Consider the following 20,304-nt stretch of genomic DNA (forward strand, 5'->3'; position numbering starts at 1 on the left):
TGTTTGTGTGTGTGTGTGTGCGCATACGTGTCTATGCCTCCGCTCTTGTTCCCTGGGGTAGAAAAATATCAAAATGCACAATGTACCTTCAAAGGTAAATACAATGATCTCACATGGTACTGTTCGGTACCTTTTAGGGTACCGCCCGGCATGCTCTATTGCAGGGGGATTTTCAGAATTGTTTGTTTCAATATGTGTGTTTTTTTTCATGCAATTATTATTTTTATGCTACACAAATATTTATATATTTCACCTTTATTTAACCAGGTTAGCTAGTTGAGAACAAGTTCTCATTTACAACTGCGACCTGGCCAAGATAAAGCAAAGCAGTGCGACACAAACAACAACACAGAGTTACACATGGAATAAACAAACATACAGTCAATAACACAATAGAAAAAAAGAAAGTCTATATACAGTGAAAAATAATATAAGGATAAATAACATACATTTTTCTAAACTAATCCAATTTGTTAGTAGTTGGACTCCTTGCACCCGTTACTGAGATGGTTCAGATTGTTAATCAATTTGTCTACCTTGGCAGTCGTTCTAAATGCAGGTTGCAGTTGATTAAAAGTTCACCTTTTTTTTATATCCTAACTCTGGCTGGATTTCAATAGGAATTAAAAAGCACTTTGCAAGCCAGCATAATGTGTCTTGACTTATGTGGCCTGCAATCCAGCAGTTTCAGATCACTGTGTTGGGGTAAAAATTGACTTTCAAAGTATGGCCTTATATGATATGTATTGTGATTTAGAGTTTAATTTCCATTCTAAAATGTTCACTTAGCCATGAATATAACAACCATTCCTCTGTCACCAGCAAACACAGTCATGGGTGGTACTGATAACTAAAATATTTATCCGAAAGGCACCCTGGGAAATATGCAAATATCGTTTTTAAAACAACACCCCAGAACCATTTTAGGGGTACATTTTAGCCACTTAAAAGGAACCATCTTTTCCCTTAAGGTACATTATTGGCTCTTTTAAGGTACAAACTGCAAGGGTACAATTATGTACCTAGAACTAAAGGTACAAAGAATGACCTTACAGGGCACCACAACAGTGACAAGCGTTTGTACCCCTTTAAGAACAAATGTTATTTCTGTGTGCTCGCGTGCACTTTTTAAGGATCCTAAAAACCACCGTGTGGGCCAAACTGTTGTCACTAATAAGCTTTGGCAGAGGCAAAATATATCTCCTGTGGTCATCACTCCAGGTGCATGATAATGAGATAAGCGTTGATTTCAGTGGTGGCACTGAGCCTCCATTCTGTCTCCTCCTGGGGCTGATGCCATGGCTCTTCAGGAGGACAAATATTGCAGTTTCACCATAGGGCTCAGTATTGTTAGCATCGTAGCACGCTAAACTCTGATGTCTTCCCTGAAGGGTAACAGCAAGTGATTGAAGCCTTTATGAAAATGAACGAAGAATGAGGAACAAGGAACACACACACACAAACCCTCTCTCTCTATTTCGTTCCTCTCCTCATCACAGCTTATGGGATCAGGGGATGTTTTGAAATATATGTCAAAATAAGATAATTTCCTGTCAAGTAAAGCTCTTTTTTCCCCCTCTTCCGCCCTCCATCCCTCCATCCCTCCCTCCAGCCCAACTTTAAGTGGGTGTGTAATCAGTAATAATGAACACCTCTACTCTGGACCTGTGCGTTCCAAATGGCACCCTATTCCCTTTATAGAACACTGCTTTTGACCAGGGCCCGTACGTATCCTATCCCATGTAGGGAGTAGGGTGCCATTTGGGACGCAGCCGTTGAACTCCTCCGTTTTTGTTTTCTCAAAGTGCGGGGGGACGGACGGAAGAAGAAGGTAATTATAGAGCTACAGCGCCACAGACAGGTTGACAACCTCCCATTACCAATCACAAGGTGAATTTGTTTCTCTTGTCGCTGGGTTGACGTAGAAGATAAGAGGCGGTGGGAACAGTGTTGGGTGAGATGAGACAGGCTTGGCGCGTTCAGGTCACCTAGACTAGAGAGTTTGGTATTCATTGCACCCACGCGCTCCACATCAAAAAGTCTAAAAGAGGTCCAAGGTCAGAATCCATGATATTTTCGACCCTGACTGACACAGTTTTGAACAGTCACCTGTATGAATCATATCAGCATTGACTATACTCATGGGCCTATGTTATCGTAGTGTTTCCGTAAGGCGTGCGTACTGGCGGTGGAGAAGTCAGGCGCAGGAGAGCAAAGACTGTGTTACAACGGCGCAGTTTAATGTTAAAAATCACCGTGAACATAAACAATATATATAATGGTACAAAAACCCCAGACATAACGTGCACAAGCACTTACAATAAACAATACCGGACAAGGACATGTGGGGAACAAAGGGTTAAATACACAACATGTAATTGATGGAATTGAAACCAGGTGTGTGGGAAGACAAGACAAAACAAATGGAAAATGGAAGGTGGATTGGCGATGGCTGGAAGACCGGTGACGTCGACCGCCGAACGTCGCTTGAACAAGGATAGGGACCGACTTCGGAGGAAGTCGTGACAGTTTCTGGCGCTATAAGCAGCATAATGGTGTTACAAGCAGGATATAGCTTACAGTTAGATAACCTCATTATCAATCCATTATGACCCAAGCTGTGAATACATAAATCCACCTTTAGAATCTAGGACTTGGACCTTTACTGGTCTGGATGTTACCACTTTAACCCTCTGACATCTATCCATCCCTCCTGGTTCACCAGTCTAAAACCACCTCATTAACATGCAACTTAACTGTTTCACGCCTCTTCATTAAACGTAGGTGACAAATCCTTCCACCACCATTAACTGTCTGTCCTCTCTCTAGTAGATCCCAGGGCCTTAATGTGACAGTAACTCACTCTCCCCATTGTACCACCACTTACGGTTATTGGGCCTTTTGTTCAAACATCAATCAGGCCGCGCTTGCTGCTGTCGTTCTGGTGATTGAATCATCAGCATAGTCCAGGTGTTCTTCTGTAACGCCAATTTCTCCGGAAAAAGAGACGGCGAGAGATTTTTTTCCTCCCAAGTTTCAAGCCCCACTGAGCCCTCGGCATGCAGTGAATTATGGGTAATGCGTTCAATGCATTCCCCTACTCCTAGGTAAATTATATTAAAAGAAAAAAACATGACGGTCTTTGGCCCGGCCTCTTAAATGTAATATCTATTCATGAAAGGGATAAGCGAGGTGATTAAGATCGTCGTAACAATGGCTGCTAACCCACTTTCACAGCCGTGCCAGGGCTTTTCCAGGCTTCTCCTTCTCAGGGAAATTGCTTCATTTTCTCACCACGTGGCTTCTGCTCGCTCGACACTCTGCAGGGGATGTAGGTGCGTGCAAGGTGGGAGGTATGGAGGGAGGTATGGAGGGAGGTGTGGAGGGAGGGAAGGAGGGGGAATTTCTCTGGCATCATTTTGTGAGAACTGTGAATGAGCAGCATTCCCACGTGGGTCTTCCTCCCGAGTTCCGACCTCCGCCTTCCCACTTTCCTCAGAGTTACGGGCTCAGGACTCCGGCCCCAAGTGGTACACACGTAGGAAGGGGAGGAAAGAGAGATGAAAGCGAGAGAAAGAGAGGAGGGAGGGAGGTTAAATGAGCATCTGCGAGACCCCTCCCCCCCCTCCAGCGCAAGTCCTTGGAGGTTCATTAGGGCTGTCGTCCCAGAAAAATCACCTTGTGCACTTCAGAATACATTACCCCCTCCTTTCCCTCCCGCTCTCCCTCCCTCCTCCCTATACCAGAGCTATTATTTCTAGATTCATATGAAACGTATCACAGATGGGCACACCTCATTTGGCGTGGCCCCCCTCCGGTGTGTGTGTGTGCTAGTCTGTGCAAGTGTTCGTGTGTGTGTGTGTGCCTGATTTGAGTGTATGCATGCCTGCATGTGTGTGCATCTCCAAGGACCCCCCTCATTGGTCTATTTCCATATTTATGGCGCCAGAGGAGTAGCGTAGGTTGCACATTATACTGCACCTGTGTTTCTCTGTCTCTCCATGCTAATCCAACACACTGGAGTTGGGTCACCTGTTAGTTTATCAACTCGTCTAGTCTACACACCTGGCTAATTCTCTCCTGGTGCAATTAGTCAAACGAATTAGGAATTTGTTTGGCTGCGGTTGGGTCAATTCAATTCCTGTAAGGGGTCAATTACATAGTCCCTGGTAGTGGAAGCTGGTACAGCTTTGCAGGTGCATGGATTCTGTTCTCATCATTTTGTAATTTAGAGGCAAGTCAATATCATCTTGGACAGTTGTGTTAGTTGGTTAGTCCTGTTGGTCTACAGTTGAATGAAATGTGTTCGTCATGTCGACCTACAGTTTAATTACATGTGTTAGTCCTGTTGGTCTACAGTTGAATGAAATGGGTTAGTCATGTCGACCTGCAGTTTAATTACATGTGTTAGTCCTGTTGGTCTACAGTTGAATGAAATGTGTTAGTCATGTCGACCTACAGTTTAATTACATGTGTTAGTCCTGTTGGTCTACAGTTGAATGAAATGGGTTAGTCATGTCGACCTGCAGTTTAATTACATGTGTTAGTCCTGTTGGTCTACAGTTGAATGAAATGGGTTAGTCCTGTTGGTCTACAGTTGAATGAAATGGGTTAGTCATGTCGACCTACAGTTTAATTACATGTGTTAGTCCTGTTGGTCTACAGTTTAATTAAATGGGTTAGTCATGTTGGTCTACAGTTGAATTAAATGTGTTAGTCCTGTTGGTCTACAGTTGAATTAAATGTGTTAGTCCTGTTGGTCTACAGTTGAATGAAATGTGTTAGTCATGTCGACCTACAGTTGAATTAAATGTGTTAGTCCTGTTGGTCTACAGTTGAATGAAATGTGTTAGTCATGTCGACCTACAGTTTAATTACATGTGTTAGTCCTGTTGGTCTACAGTTGAATGAAATGGGTTAGTCCTGTTGGTCTACAGTTGAATGAAATGGGTTAGTCCTGTTGGTCTACAGTTGAATTAAATGTGTTAGTCCTGTAGACCTGCAGTTGAATGAAATGTGTTAGTCATGTCGACCTACAGTTTAATTACATGTGTTAGTCCTGTTGGTCTACATTTGAATGAAATGGGTTAGTCCTGTTGGTCTACAGTTGAATGAAATGGGTTAGTCCTGTTGGTCTACAGTTGAATGAAATGGGTTAGTCCTGTTGGTCTACAGTTGAATGAAATGGGTTAGTCCTGTTGGTCTACAGTTGAATGAAATGGGTTAGTCCTGTTGGTCTACAGTTGAATGAAATGTGTTAGTCATGTCGACCTACAATTTAATTACATGTGTTAGTCCTGTTGGTCTACAGTTTAATTACATGTGTTAGTCCTGTTGGTCTACAGTTGAATGAAATGGGTTAGTCATGTAGACCTACAGTTGAATGAAATGGGTTAGTCCTGTTGGTCTACAGTTGAATGAAATGGGTTAGTCCTGTTGGTCTACAGTTGAATGAAATGGGTTAGTCCTGTTGGTCTACAGTTGAATGAAATGGGTTAGTCATGTAGAACTACAGTTGAATTAAATGTGTTAGTCCTGTTGGTCTACAGTTGAATGAAATGGGTTAGTCATGTCGACCTACAGTTTAATTACATGTGTTAGTCCTGTTGGTCTACAGTTTAATTAAATGGGTTAGTCATGTTGGTCTACAGTTGAATGAAATGGGTTAGTCCTGTTGGTCTACATTTGAATGAAATGGGTTAGTCCTGTTGGTCTACAGTTGAATGAAATGGGTTAGTCCTGTAGACCTACAGTTGAATGAAATGGGTTAGTCCTGTTGGTCTACAGTTGAATGAAATGGGTTAGTCCTGTTGGTCTACAGTTGAATGAAATGGGTTAGTCCTGTTGGTCTACAGTTGAATGAAATGGGTTAGTCATGTAGAACTACAGTTGAATTAAATGTGTTAGTCCTGTTGGTCTACAGTTGAATGAAATGGGTTAGTCATGTCGACCTACAGTTTAATTACATGTGTTAGTCCTGTTGGTCTACAGTTGAATGAAATGGGTTAGTCATGTAGACCTACAGTTGAATTAAATGTGTTAGTCCTGTTGGTCTACAGTTGAATGAAATGGGTTAGTCATGTAGACCTACAGTTGAATGAAATGGGTTAGTCCTGTTGGTCTACAGTTGAATGAAATGGGTTAGTCCTGTTGGTCTACAGTTGAATGAAATGGGTTAGTCCTGTTGGTCTACAGTTGAATGAAATGGGTTAGTCCTGTTGGTCTACAGTTTAATTACATGTGTTAGTCCTGTTGGTCTACAGTTGAATGAAATGGGTTAGTCATGTAGACCTACAGTTGAATGAAATGGGTTAGTCCTGTTGGTCTACAGTTGAATGAAATGGGTTAGTCCTGTTGGTCTACAGTTGAATGAAATGGGTTAGTCCTGTTGGTCTACAGTTGAATGAAATGGGTTAGTCATGTAGAACTACAGTTGAATTAAATGTGTTAGTCCTGTTGGTCTACAGTTGAATGAAATGGGTTAGTCATGTTCACCTACATTTTAATTACAAGTGTTAGTCCTGTTGGTCTACAGTTTAATTACATGTGTTAGTCCTGTTGGTCTACAGTTGAATGAAATGGGTTAGTCATGTCGACCTACAGTTTAATTAAATGTGTTAGTCCTGTTGGTCTACAGTTGAATGAAATGGGTTAGTCATGTAGACCTACAGTTGAATGAAATGGGTTAGTCCTGTTGGTCTACAGTTGAATGAAATGGGTTAGTCCTGTTGGTCTACAGTTGAATGAAATGGGTTAGTCCTGTTGGTCTACAGTTGAATGAAATGGGTTAGTCATGTAGAACTACAGTTGAATTAAATGTGTTAGTCCTGTTGGTCTACAGTTGAATGAAATGGGTTAGTCATGTCGACCTACAGTTTAATTACATGTGTTAGTCCTGTTGGTCTACAGTTTAATTACATGTGTTAGTCCTGTTGGTCTACAGTTGAATGAAATGTGTTCGTCATGTCGACCTAAAGTTTAATTACATGTGTTAGTCCTGTTGGTCTACAGTTGAATGAAATGTGTTCGTCATGTCGACCTACAGTTTAATTAAATGTGTTAGTCCTGTTGGTCTACAGTTGAATGAAATGGGTTAGTCATGTCGACCTACAGTTTAATTACATGTGTTAGTCCTGTTGGTCTACAGTTGAATGAAATGTGTTCGTCATGTCGACCTATTATTATTATTATTATATATTATTTAATTACATGTGTTAGTCCTGTTGGTCTACAGTTGAATGAAATGTGTTAGTCATGTCGACCTGCAGTTTAATTACATGTGTTAGTCCTGTTGGACTACATTTGAATGAAATGGGTTAGTCATGTCGACCTACAGTTTAATTACATGTGTTAGTCCTGTTGGTCTACATTTGAATGAAATGGGTTAGTCCCGTTGGTCTACAGTTGAATGAAATGGGTTAGTCCTGTTGGTCTACAGTTTAATTAAATGTGTTAGTCATGTGGTCCTTCTGTGGCTCAGTTGGTAGATGCATGGCGCTTGTCTACGCCAGGGTAGTGGGTTCGATTGTGGGTCCACAGTACGAAGAAATGTATGCACACATGTGTTAGTCCTGTTGGTCTACATTTAAATGGCATATATTAGTTATGTTGGTCTACAGTTGAATGAAATGGGTTAGTCCTGTTGGTCTACATTTGAATGAAATGTGTTAGTCCTGTTGGTCTACAGTTGAATGAAATGGGTTAGTCATGTAGACCTACAGTTGAATGAAATGGGTTAGTCCTGTTGGTCTACAGTTGAATGAAATGGGTTAGTCCTGTTGGTCTACAGTTGAATGAAATGGGTTAGTCCTGTTGGTCTACAGTTGAATGAAATGGGTTAGTCATGTAGAACTACAGTTGAATTAAATGTGTTAGTCCTGTTGGTCTACAGTTGAATGAAATTGGTTAGTCATGTCGACCTACAGTTTAATTACATGTGTTAGTCCTGTTGGTCTACAGTTTAATTACATGTGTTAGTCCTGTTGGTCTACAGTTGAATGAAATGTGTTCGTCATGTCGACCTAAAGTTTAATTACATGTGTTAGTCCTGTTGGTCTACAGTTGAATGAAATGTGTTCGTCATGTCGACCTACAGTTTAATTAAATGTGTTAGTCCTGTTGGTCTACAGTTGAATGAAATGGGTTAGTCATGTCGACCTACAGTTTAATTACATGTGTTAGTCCTGTTGGTCTACAGTTGAATGAAATGTGTTCGTCATGTCGACCTATTATTATTATTATTATATATTATTTAATTACATGTGTTAGTCCTGTTGGTCTACATTTGAATGAAATGGGTTAGTCCTGTTGGTCTACAGTTGAATGAAATGGGTTAGTCATGTCGACCTGCAGTTTAATTAAATGTGTTAGTCCTGTTGGTCTACAGTTGAATGAAATGGGTTAGTCCTGTCGACCTACATTTGAATTAAATGTGTTAGTCCTGTTGGTCTACAGTTGAATGAAATGGGTTAGTCCTGTTGGTCTACAGTTGAATGAAATGGGTTAGTCCTGTTGGTCTACAGTTTAATTAAATGTGTTAGTCATGTTGGTCTACAGTTGAATGAAATGGGTTAGTCCTGTTGGTCTACATTTGAATGAAATGGGTTAGTCCTGTTGGTCTACAGTTGAATGAAATGGGTTAGTCCTGTTGGTCTACAGTTGAATGAAATGGGTTAGTCCTGTTGGTCTACAGTTGAATGAAATGGGTTAGTCCTGTTGGTCTACAGTTGAATGAAATGGGTTAGTCCTGTTGGTCTACAGTTGAATGAAATGGGTTAGTCCTGTTGGTCTACAGTTGAATGAAATGGGTTAGTCCTGTTGGTCTACAGTTGAATGAAATGGGTTAGTCATGTTGGTCTACAGTTGAATGAAATGGGTTAGTCCTGTTGGTCTACATTTGAATGAAATGGGTTAGTCCTGTTGGTCTACAGTTGAATGAAATGGGTTAGTCCTGTTGGTCTACAGTTGAATGAAATGGGTTAGTCCTGTTGGTCTACAGTGAAATGTTAATTAAATGTGTTAGTCCTGTTGGTCTACAGTTGAATGAAATGGGTTAGTCATGTTGGTCTACAGTTGAATGAAATGGGTTAGTCCTGTTGGTCTACAGTTGAATGAAATGGGTTAGTCCTGTTGGTCTACAGTTGAATGAAATGGGTTAGTCCTGTTGGTCTACAGTTGAATGAAATGGGTTAGTCCTGTTGGTCTACAGTTGAATGAAATGGGTTAGTCCTGTTGGTCTACAGTTGAATGAAATGGGTTAGTCATGTTGGTCTACAGTTGAATGAAATGGGTTAGTCCTGTTGGTCTACAGTTGAATGAAATGGGTTAGTCCTGTTGGTCTACAGTTGAATGAAATGGGTTAGTCCTGTTGGTCTACAGTTTGAATTAAATCCTGTTGGTCAGTTGAATGTGTGGTCTACAGTTGAATTAAATGGGTTAGTCCTGTAAATGGTCTAGACCTACAGTTGAATTAAATGTGTTAGTCCTGTAGACCTACAGTTGAATGAAATGTGTTAGTCCTGTTGGTCTACAGTTTAATTAAATGGGTTAGTCCTGTAGGTCTACAGTTTAATTAAATGGGTTAGTCATGTAGAACTACAGTTGAATGAAATGTGTTAGTCCTGTAGACCTACAGTTGAATTAAATGTGTTAGTCCTACAGTTGAATGAAATGGGTTAGTCATGTAGACCTACAGTTGAATTAAATGTGTTAGTCCTGTAGACCTACAGTTGAATGAAATGGGTTAGTCCTGTTGGTCTACAGTTGAATGAAATGGGTTAGTCCTGTTGGTCTACAGTTGAATGAAATGGTTTAGTCCTGTAGAAAACAGTTGAATTAAATGGGTTAGTCCTGTAGACCTACAGTAGTCATGTAGAACTACAGTTGAATTAAATGTGTTAGTCCTTAGACCTACAGTTGAATTAAATGTGTTAGTCCTGTAGACCTACAGTTGAATTAAATGGGTTAGTCCTGTTGACCTACAGTTGAATTAAATGTGTTAGTCCTGAACCTGCAGTTGAATGAAATGGTTAGTCATGTCGACCTACAGTTTAATTACATGTGTTAGTCCTGTTGGTCTACATTTGAATGAAATGGGTTAGTCCTGTTGGTCTACAGTTGAATGAAATGGGTTAGTCCTGTTGGTCTACAGTTGAATGAAATGGGTTAGTCATGTCGACCTACAGTTTAATTACATGTGTTAGTCCTGTTGGTCTACATTTGAATGAAATGGGTTAGTCCTGTTGGTCTACAGTTGAATGAAATGGGTTAGTCCTGTTGGTCTACAGTTGAATTAAATGTGTTAGTCCTGTAGACCTGCAGTTGAATGAAATGTGTTAGTCATGTCGACCTACAGTTTAATTACATGTGTTAGTCCTGTTGGTCTACATTTGAATGAAATGGGTTAGTCCTGTTGGTCTACAGTTGAATGAAATGGGTTAGTCCTGTTGGTCTACAGTTGAATGAAATGGGTTAGTCCTGTTGGTCTACAGTTGAATGAAATGTGTTAGTCATGTCGACCTACAATTTAATTACATGTGTTAGTCCTGTTGGTCTACAGTTGAATGAAATGGGTTAGTCATGTCGACCTACAGTTTAATTAAATGTGTTAGTCCTGTTGGTCTACAGTTGAATGAAATGGGTTAGTCATGTAGACCTACAGTTGAATGAAATGGGTTAGTCCTGTTGGTCTACAGTTGAATGAAATGGGTTAGTCCTGTTGGTCTACAGTTGAATGAAATGTGTTCGTCATGTCGACCTACAGTTTAATTAAATGTGTTAGTCCTGTTGGTCTACAGTTGAATGAAATGGGTTAGTCATGTCGACCTACAGTTTAATTACATGTGTTAGTCCTGTTGGTCTACAGTTGAATGAAATGTGTTCGTCATGTCGACCTACAGTTTAATTACATGTGTTAGTCCTGTTGGTCTACAGTTGAATGAAATGTGTTAGTCATGTCGACCTACAGTTTAATTACATGTGTTAGTCCTGTTGGTCTACAGTTGAATGAAATGTGTTAGTCATGTCGACCTGCAGTTTAATTACATGTGTTAGTCCTGTTGGACTACATTTGAATGAAATGGGTTAGTCCCGTTGGTCTACAGTTGAATGAAATGGGTTAGTCCTGTTGGTCTACAGTTTAATTAAATGTGTTAGTCATGTTGGTCTACAGTTGAATGAAATGGGTTAGTCCTGTTGGTCTACATTTGAATGAAATGGGTTAGTCCTGTTGGTCTACAGTTGAATGAAATGGGTTAGTCCTGTTGGTCTACATTTGAATGAAATGGGTTAGTCCTGTTGGTCTACAGTTGAATGAAATGGGTTAGTCATGTCGACCTACAATTTAATTACATGTGTTAGTCCTGTTGGTCTACATTTGAATGAAATGGGTTAGTCCTGTGGTCTACAGTTGAATGAAATGGGTTAGTCCTGTTGGTCTACAGTTGAATGAAATGGGTTAGTCATGTAGAACTACAGTTGAATTAAATGTGTTAGTCCTTTGGTCTACAGTTGAATGAAATGGGTTAGTCATGTCGACCTACAGTTTAATTACATGTGTTAGTCCTGTTGGTCTACAGTTGAATGAAATGGGTTAGTCATGTCGACCTACAGTTTAATTAAATGTGTAAGTCCTGTTGGTCTACAGTTGAATGAAATGGGTTAGTCATGTAGACCTACAGTTGAATGAAATGGGTTAGTCCTGTTGGTCTACAGTTGAATGAAATGGGTTAGTCATGTCGACCTACAGTTTAATTACATGTGTTAGTCCTGTTGGTCTACATTTGAATTAAATGGGTTAGTCCTGTTGGTCTACAGTTGAATGAAATGGGTTAGTCCTGTTGGTTTACAGTTGAATGAAATGGGTTAGTCATGTAGAACTACAGTTGAATTAAATGTGTCAGTCCTGTTGGTCTACAGTTGAATGAAATGTGTTAGTCATGTCGACCTACAGTTTAACTAAATGTGTTAGTCCTGTTGGTCTACAGTTGAATGAAATGGGTTAGTCATGTGACCTACAGTTTAATTAAATGTGTTAGTCCTGTTGGTCTACAGTTGAATGAAATGGGTTAGTCCTGTTGGTCTACAGTTGAATGAAATGGGTTAGTCCTGTTGGTCTACAGTTGAATGAAATGGTTTAGTCCTGTTGGTCTACAGTTGAATGAAATGTGTTAGTCATGTCGAGCTACAGTTTAATTACATGTGTTAGTCCTGTTGGTCTACAGTTGAATGAAATGGGTTAGTCCTGTTGGTCTACAGTTGAATGAAATGGGTTAGTCCTGTTGGTCTACAGTTGAATGAAATGTGTTAGTCCTGTTGGTCTACAGTTGAATGAAATGGGTTAGACATGTAGACCTACAGTTGAATGAAATGGGTTAGTCCTGTTGGTCTACAGTTGAATGAAATGGGTTAGTCCTGTTGGTCTACAGTTGAATGAAATGTGTTAGTCCTGTTGGTCTACAGTTGAATGAAATGGGTTAGACATGTAGACCTACAGTTGAATGAAATGGGTTAGTCCTGTTGGTCTACAGTTGAATGAAATGGGTTAGTCCTGTTGGTCTACAGTTGAATGAAATGTGTTAGTCCTGTAGACCTACAGTTGAATTAAATGGGTTAGTCCTGTAGACCTACAGTTGAATTAAATGGGTTAGTCCTGTAGACCTACAGTTGAATTAAATGTGTTAGTCCTGTAGACCTACAGTTGAATTAAATGTGTTAGTCCTGTAGACCTACAGTTTAATTAAATGGGTTAGTCCTGTAGACCTACAGTTTAATTAAATGGGTTAGTCATGTAGAACTACAGTTGAATTAAATGTGTTAGTCCTGTAGACCTACAGTTGAATTAAATGTGTTAGTCCTGTAGACCTACAGTTGAATTAAATGTGTTAGTCCTGTAGACCTACAGTTGAATTAAATGTGTTAGTCCTGTAGACCTACAGTTGAATTAAATGTGTTAGTCCTGTAGACCTACAGTTGAATTAAATGGGTTAGTCCTGTAGAACTACAGTTGAATTAAATGTGTTTAGTCCTGTAGAAAACAGTTGAATTAAATGGGTTAGTCCTGTAGACCTACAGTTGAATTAAATGGGTTAGTCATGTAGAACTACAGTTGAATTAAATGTGTTAGTCCTGTAGACCTACAGTTGAATTAAATGGGTTAGTCCTGTAGACCTACAGTTGAATTAAATGTGTTAGTCCTGTAGACCTACAGTTGAATTAAATGGGTTAGTCCTGTAGACCTACAGTTGAATTAAATGGGGTAGTCCTGTAGACCTTCAGTTGAATTAAATGGGGTAGTCCTGTAGACCTACAGTTGAATTAAATGGGGTAGTCCTGTAGACCTACAGTTGAATTAAATGGGTTTTGTCTACAGTTGAATTCAATGGGTTTGTCCTGTTGGTCTACAGTTTAATTTAACGTGTTAGTCCTGTAGACCTTCAGTTGAATTAAATGGGGTAGTCCTGTAGACCTACAGTTGAATTAAATGGGTTAGTCCTGTAGACCTACAGTTGAATTAAATGGGGTAGTCCTGTAGACCTACAGTTGAATTAAATGGGTTTGTCTACAGTTGAATTAAATGTGTTAGTCCTGTAGTCCTACATTTTCATTAAATGGGGTTGTCCTGTAGATCTACAGTTGAATTAAATGGGTTAGTCCTGTAGATATACAGTTGAATTAAATGGGTTAGTCCTGTAGACCTACAGTTGAATTAAATGTGTTAGTCCTGTAGACCTACAGTTGAATTAAATGGGTTAGTCCTGTAGACCTACAGTTGAATTAAATGGGTTAGTCCTGTAGACCTACAGTTGAATTAAATGGGTTAGTCATGTAGACCTACAGTTGAATTAAATGGGTTAGTCCTGTAGACCTACAGTTGAATTAAATGTGTTAGTCCTGTAGACCTACAGTTGAATTAAATGGGTTAGTCCTGTAGACCTACAGTTGAATTAAATGGGTTAGTCCTGTAGACCTACAGTTGAATTAAATGGGTTAGTCATGTAGAACTACAGTTGAATTAAATGTGTTAGTCCTGTAGACCTACAGTTGAATTAAATGTGTTAGTCCTGTAGACCTACAGTTGAATTAAATGGGTTAGTCCTGTAGACCTACAGTTGAATTAAATGGGTTAGTCCTGTAGACCTACAGTTGAATTAAATGGGTTAGTCCTGTAGACCTACAGTTGAATTAAATGTGTTAGTCCTGTAGACCTACAGTTGAATTAAATGTGTTAGTCCTGTAGACCTACAGTTTAATTAAATGGGTTAGTCCTGTAGACCTACAGTTGAATTAAATGTGTTAGTCCTGTAGACCTACAGTTGAATTAAATGTGTTAGTCCTGTAGACCTACAGTTTAATTAAATGGGTTAGTCCTGTAGACCTACAGTTTAATTAAATGGGTTAGTCATGTAGAACTACAGTTGAATTAAATGTGTTAGTCATGTAGAACTACAGTTTAATTAAATGTGTTAGTCCTGTAGAAAACAGTTGAATTAAATGGGTTAGTCCTGTAGACCTACATTTGAATTAAATGGGTTTGTCATGTAGACCTACAGTTGAATTAAATGGGTTAGTCCTGTAGACCTACAGTTGAATTAAATGGGTTAGTCCTGTAGACCTACAGTTGAATTAAATGGGGTAGTCCTGTAGACCTACAGTTGAATTAAATGGGTTAGTCCTGTAAACCTACAGTTGAATTAAATGGGGTAGTCCTGTAGACCTACAGTTGAATTAAATGGGTTTGTCTACAGTTGAATTAAATGGGTTAGTCCTGTAGTCCTACATTTTCATTAAATGGGGTTGTCCTGTAGATCTACAGTTGAATTAAATGGGTTAGTCCTGTAGACATACAGTTTAATTAAATGTGTTAGTCCTGTAGAAAACAGTTGAATTAAATGGGTTAGTCCTGTAGACCTACAGTTGAATTAAATGGGTTTGTCATGTAGACCTACAGTTGAATTAAATGGGTTAGTCCTGTAGACCTACAGTTGAAATAAATGGGTTAGTCCTGTAGACCTACAGTTGAATTAAATGGGGTAGTCCTGTAGACCTACAGTTGAATTAAATGGGGTAGTCCTGTAGACCTACAGTTGAATTAAATGGGGTAGTCCTGTAGACCTACAGTTGAATTAAATGGGGTAGTCCTGTAGACCTACAGTTGAATTAAATGGGTTTTGTCTACAGTTGAATTAAATGGGTTTGTCCTGTTGGTCTACAGTTTAATTAAATGTGTTAGTCCTGTAGTCCTACAGTTTAAATAAATGGGTTAGTCATGTAGAACTACAATTTAATTAAATGTGTTAGTCCTGTAGACCTACAGTTGAATTAAATGGGTTTGTCTACAGTTGAATTAAATGTGTTAGTCCTGTAGTCCTACATTTTCATTAAATGGGGTTGTCCTGTAGATCTACAGTTGAATTAAATGGGTTAGTCCTGTAGATATACAGTTGAATTAAATGGGTTAGTCCTGTAGATATACAGTTGAATTAAATGGGTTAGTCCTGTAGATCTACGGTTGAATTAAATGGGTTAGTCCTGCAGAGAGAGTTGCTGATTGGTGGAGTGGTTAGAGCCCTGTGAGGTAGAGAGATATGTAAAGTGGCTGATTGGTGGAGTTATTAGAGCCCTGTGAGGTAGAGAGAGATGTAAAGTGGCTGATTGGTGGAGTTATTAGAGCCCTGTGAGGTAGAGAGAGATGTAAAGTGGCTGATTGGTGGAGTGATTAGGGCCCTGTGAGGTAGAGAGAGCAGTGAAGTGGCTGATTGGTGGAGTGATTAGGGCCCTGTGAGGTAGAGAGAGCTGTAAAGTGGCTGATTGTGATTGGCTGTCCCCTATGGTAGAGTGATGCAGAGAGGGCCTTGAGCAGCTCAACAGCTGCCATTGTCCCATGATCCCTGACAAGGGTATTTTCTTCTCACCAAGTTTCATCGCCAGTCATTTACATTTACGTCATTTAGCAGTGGGTCACTGTAGTATCATTTTATTAACATGTCACATAGTCTCAATGTTAAACACCAGTCATGGTAATATGATGTTATTAACATGTCACATAGTCTCAATGTTAAACACCAGTCATGGTAATATCATGTTATTAACATGTCACATAGTCTCAATGTTAAACACCAGTCATGGTAATATCATGTTATTAACATGTCACATAGTCTCAATGTTAAACACCAGTCATGGTAATATCATGTTATTAACATGTCACATAGTCTCAATGTTAAACACCAGTCATGGTAATATCATGTTATTAACATGTCACACAGTCTCAATGTTAAACACCAGTCATGGTAATATCATGTTATTAACATGTCACATAGTCTCAATGTTAAACACCAGTCATGGTAATATCATGTTATTAACATGTCACATAGTCTCAATGTTAAACACCAGTCATGGTAATATGATGTTATTAACATGTCACAGTCTAGTCTCATGGTAATATGATGTTAAACACCAGTCATGGTAATATGATGTTATTAACATGTCACATAGTCTCAATGTTAAACACCAGTCATGGTAATATCATGTTATTAACAAGTCACATAGTCTCAATGTTAAACACCAGTCATGGTAATATCATGTTATTAACATGTCACATAGTCTCAATGTTAAACACCAGTCATGGTAATATCATGTTATTAACATGTCACATAGTCTCAATGTTAAACACCAGTCATGGTAATATCATGTTATTAACATTACATTTACATTTAAGTCATTTAGCAGACGCTCTTATCCAGAGCGACTTACAAATTGGTGCATACACCTTATGACATCCAGTGGAACAGCCACTTTACAATAGTGCATCTAAATCTTTTTAGGGGGGGGGGGGTGAGAAGGATTACTTACCCTATCCTAGGTATTCCTTGAAGAGGTGGGGTTTCAGGTGTCTCCGGAAGGTGGTGATTGACCCGCTGTCCTGGCGTCGTGAGGGAGTTTGTTCCACCATTGGGGGCCAGAGCAGCGAACAGTTTTGACTGGGCTGAGCGGGAACTGTACTTCCTCAGTGGTAGGGAGGCGAGCAGGCCAGAGGTGGATGAACGCAGTGCCCTTGTTTGGGTGTAGGGCCTGATCAGAGCCTGGAGGTACTGAGGTGCCGTTCCCCTCACAGCTCCAAGCACCATGGTCTTGTAGCGGATGCGAGCTTCAACTGGAAGCCAGTGGAGAGAGCGGAGGAGCGGGGTGACGTGAGAGAACTTGGGAAGGTTGAACACCAGACGGGCTGCGGCGTTCTGGATGAGTTGTAGGGGTTTAATGGCACAGGCAGGGAGCCCAGCCAACAGCGAGTTGCAGTAATCAAGACGGGAGATGACAAGTGCCTGGATTAGGACCTGCGCCGCTTCCTGTGTGAGGCAGGGTCGTACTCTGCGGATGTTGTAGAGCATGAACCTACAGGAACGGGACACCGCCTTGATGTTAGTTGAGAACGACAGGATGTTGTCCAGGATCACGCCAAGGTTCTTAGCGCTCTGGGAGGAGGACACAATGGAGTTGTCAACCGTGATGGCGAGATCATGGAACGGGCAGTCCTTCCCCGGGAGGAAGAGGAGCTCCGTCTTGCTGAGGTTCAGCTTGAGGTGGTGATCCATCATCCACACTGATATGTCTGCCAGACATGCAGAGATGCGATTCGCCACCTGGTCATCAGAAGGGGGAAAGGAGAAGATTAATTGTGTGTCGTCTGCATAGCAATGATAGGAGAGACCATGTGAGGTTATGACAGAGCCAAGTGACTTGGTGTATAGCGAGAATAAGAGAGGGCCTAGAACAGAGCCCTGGGGGACACCAGTGGTGAGAGCGCGTGGTGAGGAGACAGATTCTCGTCACGCCACCTGGTAGGAGCGACCTGTCAGGTAGGAGCGCAATCCAAGCGTGGGCGCGCCGGAGATGCCCAACTCGGAGAGGGTGGAGAGGAGGATCTGATGGTTCACAGTATCGAAGGCAGCCGATAGGTCTAGAAGGATGAGAGCAGAGGAGAGAGAGTTAGCTTTAGCAGTGCGGAGCGCCTCCGTGATACAGAGAAGAGCAGTCTCAGTTGAATGACTAGTCTTGAAACCTGACTGATTTGGATCAAGAAGGTCATTCTGAGAGAGATAGCGGTAGAGCTGGCCAAGGACGGCACGCTCAAGAGTTTTGAGAGAAAAGAGAGAAGGGATACTGGTCTGTAGTTGTTGACATCGGAGGGATCGAGTGTAGGTTTTTTCAGAAGGGTGCAACTCTCGCTCTCTTGAAGACGGAAGGGACGTAGCCAGCGGTCAGGGATGAGTTGATGAGCGAGGTGAGGTAAGGGAGAAGGTCTCCGGAAATGGTCTGGAGAAGAGAGGAGGGGGATAGGGTCAAGCGGGCAGGTTGTTGGGCGGCCGGCCGTCACAAGACGCGAGATTTCATCTGGAGAGAGAGGGAGAAAGAGGTCAGAGCATAGGGTAGGGCAGTGTGAGCAGAACCAGCGGTGTCGTTTGACTTAGCAAACGAGGATCGGATGTCGTCGACCTTCTTTTCAAAATGGTTGACGAAGTCATCTGCAGAGAGGGAGGAGGGGGGAGGATTCAGGAGGGAGGAGAAGGTGGCAAAGAGCTTCCTAGGGTTAGAGGCAGATGCTTGGAATTTAGAATGGTAGAAAGTGGCTTTAGCAGCAGAGACAGAGGAGGAAAATGTAGAGAGGAGGGAGTGAAAGGATGCCAGGTCCGCAGGGAGGCGAGTTTTCCTCCATTTCCGCTCGGCTGCCCGGAGCCCTGTTCTGTGAGCTCGCAATGAGTCGTCGAGCCACGGAGCGGGAGGGGAGGACCGAGCCGGCCTGGAGGATAGGGGACATAGAGAGTCAAAGGGAGGAGAGGAGGGTTGAGGAGGCAGAATCAGGAGATAGGTTGGAGAAAGTTTGAGCAGAGGGAAGAGATGATAGGATGGAAGAGGAGAGAGTAGCGGGGGAGAGAGAGCGAAGGTTGGGACGGCGCGATACCATCCAAGTAGGGGCAGTGTGGGAAGTGTTGGATGAGAGCGAGAGGGAAAAGGATACAAGGTAGTGGTCGGAGACTTGGAGGGAGTTGCAATGAGGTTAGTGGAAGAACAGCATCTAGTAAAGATGAGGTCAAGCGTATTGCCTGCCTTGTGAGTAGGGGGGGAAGGTGAGAGGGTGAGGTCAAAAGAGGAGAGGAGTGGAAAGAAGGAGGCAGAGAGGAATGAGTCAAAGGTAGACGTGGGGAGGTTAAAGTCGCCCAGAACTGTGAGAGGTGAGCCGTCCTCAGGAAAGGAGCTTATCAAGGCATCAAGCTCATTGATGAACTCTCCAAGGGAACCTGGAGGGCGATAAATGATAAGGATGTTAAGCTTGAAAGGGCTGGTAACTGTGACAGCATGGAATTCAAAGGAGGCGATAGACAGATGGGTAAGGGGAGAAAGAGAAAGACCACTTGGGAGAGATGAGGATCCCGGTGCCACCACCCCGCTGACCAGAAGCTCTCGGGTGTGCGAGAACACGTGGGCGGACGAGGAGAGAGCAGTAGGAGTAGCAGTGTTATCTGTGGTGATCCATGTTTCCGTCAGTGCCAAGAAGTCGAGGGACTGGAGGGAGGCATAGGCTGAGATGAACTCTGCCTTGTTGGCCGCAGATCGGCAGTTCCAGAGGCTACCGGAGACCTGAACTCCACGTGGGTCGTACGCGCTGGGACCACCAGATTAGGGTGGCCGCGGCCACGCGGTGTGGAGCGTTTGTATGGTCTGTGCAGAGAGGAGAGAACAGGGATAGACAGACACATAGTTGACAGGCTACAGAAGAGGCTACGCTAATGCAAGGGGATTGGAATGACAAGTGGACTACACGTCTCGAATGTTCAGAAAGTTAGCTTACGTAGCAAGAATCTTATTGACTAAAAATGATTAAAATGATACAGTACTGCTGAAGTAGGCTAGCTGGCAGTAGCTGCGTTGTTGACACTACACTAATCAAGTCGTTCCGTTGAGTGTAATAGTTTCTACAGTGCTACTATTCGGGGGCTAGCTGGCTAGCTAGCAGTGTTGTTTACGTTACGTTGCGTTAAAAGAACGACAATAGCTGGCTAGCTAACCTAGGAAATCGCTCTAGACTACACAATTATCTTTGAAACAAAGACGGCTATGTAGCTAGCTATGTAGCTAGCTACGATCAAACAAATCAAACCGTTGTACTGTAATGTTAAACACCAGTCATGGTAATATCATGTTATTAACATGTCACATAGTCTCAATGTTAAACACCAGTCATGGTAATATGATGTTATTAACATGTCACACAGTCTCAATGTTAAACACCAGTCATGGTAATATCATGTT

The 20,304-nt window shown here is 41.6% G+C and overlaps 1 protein-coding gene across 4 annotated transcripts in view; it reads left to right on the forward strand.

The window, feature by feature from the left end:
- Nucleotides 1-20,304, forward strand: part of LOC118373765 (type II inositol 3,4-bisphosphate 4-phosphatase) — a 263,035-nt gene that overhangs the window by 1,033 nt on the left and 241,698 nt on the right. The gene's annotated exons all lie outside the window — the stretch shown is intronic.

The sequence above is a fragment of the Oncorhynchus keta genome, chromosome 29, assembly GCF_023373465.1.
Source record: "Oncorhynchus keta strain PuntledgeMale-10-30-2019 chromosome 29, Oket_V2, whole genome shotgun sequence".
In the NCBI taxonomy this organism is placed as follows: domain Eukaryota; kingdom Metazoa; phylum Chordata; class Actinopteri; order Salmoniformes; family Salmonidae; genus Oncorhynchus; species Oncorhynchus keta.